Source organism: Otolemur garnettii, unplaced genomic scaffold (genome assembly GCF_000181295.1).
Source record: "Otolemur garnettii isolate 467f Iridium unplaced genomic scaffold, OtoGar3 scaffold00002, whole genome shotgun sequence".
Classification (NCBI taxonomy): Eukaryota; Metazoa; Chordata; class Mammalia; order Primates; family Galagidae; genus Otolemur; species Otolemur garnettii.
Window position 1 is genome coordinate 9,408,353 of NW_003852397.1, and position 8,887 is coordinate 9,417,239.

The window sequence follows — 8,887 nt, forward strand, 5'->3', positions numbered from 1 at the left end:
GTACAGATTTCAAATATCCACTGTTGTTTCTCATTCTACATGAGTCACGTGTAGTGCCAGTATTTAGGATGAATTAAAAGTTCAGATAAAATTCATCCTTTTAACTGATTGCAATGTAGCACTCGAATGGACAATTAAATTTTATTTCCTTTCACTCTGTGTGGCAACTCTTAGGGAATAGTGGTGTTCCCATTAAAATGCATGCTTTTGTAATATGGTCTTTGGCAAGAATTAGAACAAATGTATGATCTTTTTAATCTTAGGGATCCTGATCTATAGCAGTACTTCTTAACATGGTAGATGTGTGTGTGTGTGTGTGCGCACGCGTGCGCGTACGAGATTGATGGGGAGAGTTGCTGCCTTGCTTTTATCTATGTGCAACCTTCTATGGGCACCCAAGCAGTTCTGCTTCTTCTGTGATGTTACAAGAAGGGCAAAATCCAGAAGCGAGGCTGCAGAACACTCATCTCAGGATGGCTTGACCCCCTCCATCATCACATGGATTCTGTCTCCATCCAGGCCCTGTGCAGGGAATGAAGTGCTGCTGTAAGGTGCAGTTATAATCAGGGAAAGAGAACAACACGCACTTTGAAAAAGCTCAGAAAAGCTAAACTTGATAAAAGCAGCTAAGACTGACACATTAAAAAGTGTACAGGCTTTTATGTGAATTATAAATAATGCAACGGTAGTTTGAGATTCCTCTAGTGAAAAGATAAAGGTGGTTTTCAATATCAAAAATGCCAGGTGTGGTAATCCCTGTATTCCTAGCACTTTGGGAGGCTGAGGCAGGAGGATTTCTTGAGGCCAGGAGTTCAAGACGAGCCTAGACAACATAGTGAGACTTCATTACCACAAAAAAACTTAAAAATTGTAAGAGATTGATTATACATACTTGTAGTTCAGCTACTTGGGAAGCTGAAGCAGAAAGATCACTTGACACCAAGAATTTGAGGTCCAGTGAGGTATGATTGTGTCACTGCCTTCTAGTCTGGGTTACAGATCAAGGACTTTTCACTACAATAAGGTCAGATGAAGATTTTAAGAGATCTCACATGCTGAGATGATCATGGTACCTCTGCCCTACTGCCCACTCAACTATAATCTAAATCTAAAATGAAAAGATACTGAAACATGAGGTAAGTATAGGAATATCCAACAAAGCTTTGATATTTTTATATTATATATATATATATTTTTTTTTTTTTTGAGACAGAGTCTCATTTTGTCACTCTTGGTAGAGTGCTGTGATGTCATAGCTCACAGCAACCTCAAACTCTTGGGCTCAAGTGATTCTCTTGCCTCAGCCTCCTGAGTGGCTGGGACTACAGGCACCCCCCACAGCACCTGGATATTTTTAGAGATGGAGTTCACTCTGGCTCAGGCTGGACTCAAACTTGTAAGCCCAAGCCATCCACCTGCCTTGGCCTCCTAGTGTGCTGGGATTATAGGTGTGAGCCACTGCACCCAGCCTAATATTTTTATTTATTTTTAACATTAACATAAAAGTCTTATCCATGCCCTACCAAAATATTTCTGAGGTCATTACTTTCTTACATCTTCCAAACAAGCTTTCTCTGTTAATTATGCAATCTAAGCAGGATAGTAGCTATCAATTTACTTGTTTATTAACATCTAGAAGTGTTTGAATGGTCTTAGCCAAGTTACTTCATCTGCTCAGACCTCGGTTTTTTTATCTATGAAAGAGCTACTTTGGAAATAAGCTACCTCACCAACATTCTGTATTATAAAGAATTATAGAGAAAATAAGAAAGAATACACTTCCTTTATACACATGAAGAAGTAAATTCAGAGTTCTAATGCAAAATTGCCATAAAATGTTGAAATGTCAAATGAAACGTAATTTTTCCTTGAACTTACCTGCCATTTATACTCCTTCCACTGTGTGTAAGCACTATGACCCAGGTCAAGTCCTGCCTCATCCAAAGAGCTTTCCTAGTAGCAGAACTGTCTCAAAACTTTGTTAAAAATCCAGAGGACAAAAGTACCAATTATCAAGTAGTGTTCATTATCTATTTACAACTGAGATCCCCAACTATACTATAAACTTCTTAAAAGTAAAACCAGGTGTTTCACTTGTATCCCTCACATAATCCTAGAATGCTAAAAATCAGTTGCTAATTTCATTGTCACCCTTGACTGATGGCTGAAATATATGGAAGACAGTACGAACTAAGGTTTAACTTCTTCATATTTGGCTTGGTCATTCCCTCTCCCTCAAACAACTGTTTTTAGCTGCCTAGAATGTCATCTGTTCATAATATTTACTCTAACCCAGCTTTGAATTATCAGTGCCATGCCTATTTGTTTAAATTCTAAAAAGCGCTTTCTAGTTATATACTGAGTTATTAAAAAATACCCTGATCTGCGTGTGAAAAGAATAATTCACTAACTTTTTAAAAAGTGACACAAATTGGGCAGCACCTGTGGCTCAGTGGGTAGGGCACCAGTCCCACCCACTAAGAGTGGTGGGTTCAAATCCGGCTCTGGCCGAACTGCAACAACAACAACAACAAAATAGCTGGGCATTATGGCGGGTTCCTGTGATCCCAGCTACTCAGGAGGCTGAGGCAAGAGAAGTGCCTAAGCGCAGGAGTTGGAAGTTGCTGTGAGCTGTGATATCACAGCACTCTACTGAGGTGATAAAGTAAGACTCTGTCTCTAAAAAAAAGGTGACACAAATTGACTCAACAATTTTTATTATTGTTTGGTTAATATAATTGAGATTCTTCAATTTTCTTATAATAATGTATTTGTTTCTATATATTATTATTGTCCTCCTTTCCTCTTCTATTTGTTCTTTTATGTGAGGGATGGAATTACACCATTCGCTAGTATTTAAATGGACATAATACCCAAACCACTAATTTCTTTCAGAATATCTAGTAAGTCACATCAGTTTATTATAGCTCCCAGTACAGAATTTTATTTGACAAACACATTTTTAAAATTTATTTTTAATTATGTGTGTACATAACAGTTTTATATATTTATGGGGTTACATGTGACGTTGTGATATAAGAACACTACATGTAATAATGAGCTCAGGGTAATTTTTTTGGCCATTCATTTTTATATGATGGCATCTTATCATTCTAAATCATAAATGAACTAGTAAACAATAATTTCACAATGTTCTTCTCTACAGATTATCCCTTTTCCACTTGGTACATATCATAGCTATATGAGTAGTATTAATAATTCCCTACCAGTATTTATTTACCCAGAAAACAACTTACATTAGTGATAGAGACAAGGTATGCCAAATAATGAGTTTATTTTGGTATCATGAAAAATACAACCAGATAAAATGATTTTTCATAATATTTATTATTTGAGTTGCCATCTGAGTACTTCTTACCACTTGTGGAGATAAGGAACAATTATTGGCTTATTATTTTTCAATAGAAATTATGAAGGACAATGGTCCAAACTACTTAGACAGTACAACCTTTAATTAAGGAAGATTGCTAAATTACTAGGTCAAGAATCTTATGATGAAAGCTGGGAGTTGAAAGGGGCATTAATAATTACCTAGGCAAGGAATCGAACACTCAAATATCTATGTGAGCCTGATGGATGACGTGAAGTACCACACTGCAGATCACATGCCCATCAAGCATGGACAGTAGCCGTGCAGGGTAGGTGATGGCCTCCATTGCATGACACATGCTGGGGCGCCATTTTTCAAGAGATCACATGTTGATTTTAATGTGTAAATTTTTTATCATATATTATTTCACTTGTGTTTGGTACAAGCCATTTTGTTTCTTCTAAAATTATTAGTCCCTTGAGAGTATGAACCAACATTTTATTCTACATCTTCAAAAGTATTAAGTGAGAGCCAAGCATTAAGAAAAACAAAAAAAAGTTTTAAAAATACTAACGTTTAGGACTGAAAGAATATCCAGAATCTAAAGATAGAAGAATGGGGCCACAGGGGAAACCAGCTGAGTTGGCAGTGATAAGATAATACACTGTTTCTGAGCAAAACCTTAACCCAACCACATAGAACAACCATTAAATCGTAAGTTTCCAATAAGAAATATTAGACATATATCAACAGGAAAATTATTATTAAATTTAACTTTTTTACTCTCAATAACGGCTTCACAATTTATAGGAATAAAAGCAACATAAAACATCTTATCACAAATTTCAAGTCATTATCTGTTAGGAAAAGAAAACTTTGAAGCCCTCTTTTTCAAAATACATTCTCACACTTGGTCGCATGTTGGGAAACATAAAATGAATTATCTGCAGGTGCATCTTTCTAATAAAAATAGAAAATGAATCCTGTAAATTTGTAGCAGACACGTTCTAAAAAGTAGGTGATCAAGGTAAAATTAATTTAATATTAAATTGTATTTAACCCAATCTTATTGTCCAAAATATTATTCCTCATCGCATAATCAGTATAATAATTTATGTACAAGGTATTATACACTTTTTACTAAGTCTCTGGAATTTAATATGCATTTTATATTTATAGCACATTGCAATGTGAACAAGTCACATCTCAAATACTCAAAAGCTGCATGGGCTGCACAGATAGAGAAGCAAACGATGCTTTTTAAATACATTTTAGATGAAATCTGATACTGACAATGTTATCTCCACAAATGATAATTGTCTTCAAAGGAAAGATGTAAGTTTCTGGGAAAATGGTGCCAAGAATGACTTCAAATAGCAAAAACTGCCCTTTTTTAAATTTGAAATGCTGTTAAAGTCAATAATAAAATTATCTCTCTTCCAGTTTTTGCACTCTCCTAAATTATAAGTGAAGCATAAACTCACAAAATAGTTTAAGTCACAAGAGTTTTGTTAGGAAGCCACTATCTTCTTTTAATTGCCTGTAGCATTATGGTGGATGCGAGAGTCATTGTCTATCCCTTCCCAGTTAATGTTGTGTTAGCCCAGTTAGTGTTAACCCAGTGTTAACCCAGTTGTGTTGTCCCTGTTAGGGTTAACATTGCTTCAGAAGGCTTTATTTAACACATAAATGGTCTTTTAGGAAGGCTGATGTAATAATAAAATCCCAAATGTATTGTTATAGTCATAACTAAACCTTGTATTAGTGCCTACATCTTAAAAGATCACACTTCATTCTGAGAATTAGAAAATTTGTACTATGTAGTTTACACAGGATACACAGGTGAATTGCCATTCTCTGAGTACAAAGTGAACAAGAGTCCTACACTTAATAAATATTTGTTGTAATAAACAAATACTTGAACTGAGTATTTTTAATAGGATTGAAATTGCTTTTTTTCAGTTCACCAGAATCAAGTGTATTCTCATACTGATGACATGGGGAAAAACAGTGCTCGGATAGCTTTTGTATTTCTCTGCCTCACTTTAGCTAACCATTTGCAAGCTGAAATGCTAATCCTTGAACATATTGGTGTTACTGCAATAGGTCTTTGTGTGTGCACACAGGTGTTTGTTGAGGTGTGTGTTGTTTTTCTGTCTTCACTCTCTTCGGGTTTTATTTTTAAGCACCAAAATAGGAAAAAAAAAAAAAGAAGAAGAAGAAGGAAGGGGGCATCTGGAAAAGAAGGGGTGGTATTGAGGAAATGGGGTGTGAGCTCTTGCAGTAGCAATGAAGAGTTCAGGCTCTTTTCATGACTGGAGATAGAAAGATTAATTTCATTAAGAACTACACAGGCCTTCAGGAGTGCTTATCAAGGCTCTTCAGAGAGGAAGTGGCCATTTTTTTTTTGTTGCAAAACAAACAGTGCTTGTTTTTGTAGCCTTGACCTAAGATCTCTCCCACTGTATCTCTGTTTTTCAAACCTCCTCCCTGGGTCCAGTAGCAGGTGCGAGGGAATCCAAAACAAAATGTTTAAACTAAGGAGTCCCAGTCCCATGGAAGAGCTCTGCTACCATTTGAGTTCTTGGAAAGTTTCTGGCCGAGGTCAACAGCGTGATTCTATGCAGTGACCACTGCCAACAGGCACACAGTTCCCAAGGTCATGGAGAGTCTAAAGAGTGAAATACATTTCTGGATTTTTAATTTCAAGTTTAATATTTTGCATTTGTTTTTATAAGTTAAATCCTGTCAAAGAAAAGTTTCCATCTGGACAGAAGGAGACCAAACATTTGAAGTGTAAGTTTTACTGTGACTAGAACATTTGAAAGCAGGGGAAAAATAATCCTCCTCACAAAGCCAGAGGTGTTAAAACGACCAAAATATGCCTGTGCGGGGGGAGGGATTTGCAGTGAAGAGTCTATGCATTTTCAAAACCCTGAGGATTGTGGAAACTGCATCTTCCTTAAGTTGTACAGTTTCATTTTAATGTGGTCATTCTTATCCAGTTTATGGGGGTCATTTGGTTTGTAAGCATGAAGAAAAGAGAAAAGGCCTGGGCAACATACAACTATGTTTATAAATAACCTTATTTTTCAAAAGACAATTCATTTGAGAGAACCTAATAAATACTGTCTTATTTTCCCAAATACAAAGTAAATCATATTCTCTCATTTGAGGAATGGATCACACCAACACGAGCACCTTAAGGATGATGAGAGAATCTTCCTCTGTCCCCTTCAGTCCCTGACCTGCACATGTCCACAATACACACTTACAGATTATAAACACACACACACATAAAGCACATTCACTCACATACCATGAGCACACACACATACAATTACACACATAGGCAAACACATTGGTTTCCAGGAATATTTGAGATATTTCTTTTCAGGAAAACCAGCTTCTGCATTACTACAATTTGGGGGCAATTTACCCAATCCTTTTAAAACTGTTTTCCCATTTAAATGTGAACAATAATCACAATCCTATGTGATGGTGTTATGAGAGTTAAATAACAAGTAAACATAACAATTACTTGGTAAAGTGCCTGGAATGTGATAAAGAATCAGTAAATGCTGGAGATTTTTAACACATTGGAAACCATGGATTTCTTCTCAACACTTGTATTTCACTTTGGAGGAATAATAGCCTGAACACAGTTACAATTTAGCCTGGTAATTATTACACAGATTTTGTTTTTGCGTTACATTTTTCTTCATAGCAAACTCTTCAGAAAGCTTCCCTTTCTCCATAGTTTACATGATAATCTGGTCTTATTTCTGTCACCAGTTAGAGAAAACTTTGGTGGGCTGATAGGGGATTGTCTTTCAGGAAATATACAGTTATCCTGTAAAAATAGGGATTTGCGTTCCAGACCACCCCAATAAAGTGAATATCACAACAAAGCAATTCACATGAAGTGTTTGCTTTCTCATTGTATAAAAGTTACATTTACACTATATTGCTGTCTATTGAGTTGCAATAACATTATGGCTAAAAAAAATCCATTTTAATTTAAAAATACTTTATTACCAATAAATGCCAATAATCATCTGAGTCCTTAGGAAGTCCTAATCTTTTCTACTGGTGGAGAGTCTTGCCTTGATAGTGATGGCTACTCACTCATCTTGGTGGTGGTTGCTGATGAAAAATGCTGTGAAAATGTCTTAACATAAGAAAACAATGAAGTTTGTTGTATTTGTTATTGATTCTTCCTTTCACAGAAGATTTATTTGTAGCATGTGATGTGGTTTGATAACATTTTACACACAAAAGAACTTACTTGAAAAAATTGGAGTCAGTGCTCTCAAACCTTGCCACTTGCTTTGTCAACTAAGTTTATGTCATATCCGAATTCCTTTGTTGTCATTTCAGTGATGTTCAGAGCATCTTCACCATGAGTATATTCCATCTCAAGAAACTGCTTTCTTTGCTCACCCATAGAAAGCAATTCTTCGTTCATTAAAATTGTATCATGAAATTGCAGCAATTCCATCCCACATTCAGGATCCACTTCTAATTCCAGTTCTCTTGCTATTTCTACCACTTCTCAGTTACTTCTTCCACTGAACTCTTGAACATCTCAAAGTCATCCATGAAGGTTGAAATCAACTTGTTTTGAACTCTTCATAATGTTGATGTTTTGACCTCCTTTCATGAATCACAAATGTTCCTTTTTTTTTTTTGAGACAAAGCCTCAGCTTTTCCCCCTGGGTAGAGTGCTGTGGCATCACAGCTCACAGCAACCTCCAACTCTTGAGCTCAAGCAAGTCTCCTGCCTGAGCATCCCAAGTAGCTGGGACCACAGGCACCCACCACAACGCCTGGCCATTTTTTGTTTGCAGCCGTAAACTTTGGCGGGCCTGGGCTGGATTCAAACCCGCCACCTTAGGTCCATGTGGCTGGCGCCTTAGTCACTTGAGCCAAGCCATCACAAATGTTCCTAATGGAATTTTGAATCATAAATCATTTCCAAAACATTTTTGAATTTACTTTGCCCATCAGAGGGAATCACTATCTGTTGCAGCTATAGTCTTATGAAATGTATTTCTTAAATTCTAACCTTGAAAGTCAGAACTGCTCCTTAATCCAGGAGCTGCAGAATGAATGTTACATTAGCAGACATGAAAACCACATAAACCTCCTTAGACATCATCAGAGCTTTTGGGTGACCAGGTACATTATCAATGAGCAGCAATCTTTTGAAAGGAATCTCTTTTTTCTGAGAAAGTAGATCCCAAAAGTGGATGTAAAATATGGCTAAACTATGCTGAGACACAGGCTTTGTTGTATTTATAGAGCATAGGCAGAGTAAATTTAGGATTATTCTTAAGGATTTTAGGATTTTTAGAATGGTAAATGAGCATTGGCTTCAACTTAAAGTCATTAGCTGCATTAGCCTTTAATGAGAGAGTCAGTCTATCCTTTGAAACTTTGAAGCCAAGTATTGAGTTTTCCTCTCCAGCTATGAAAGTCTAACATGGCATCTTTTTTTAATACAGCATAAAGCTGTTTTGTCCACACTGAAAACCTGTAGCTTAGTGTACCCAC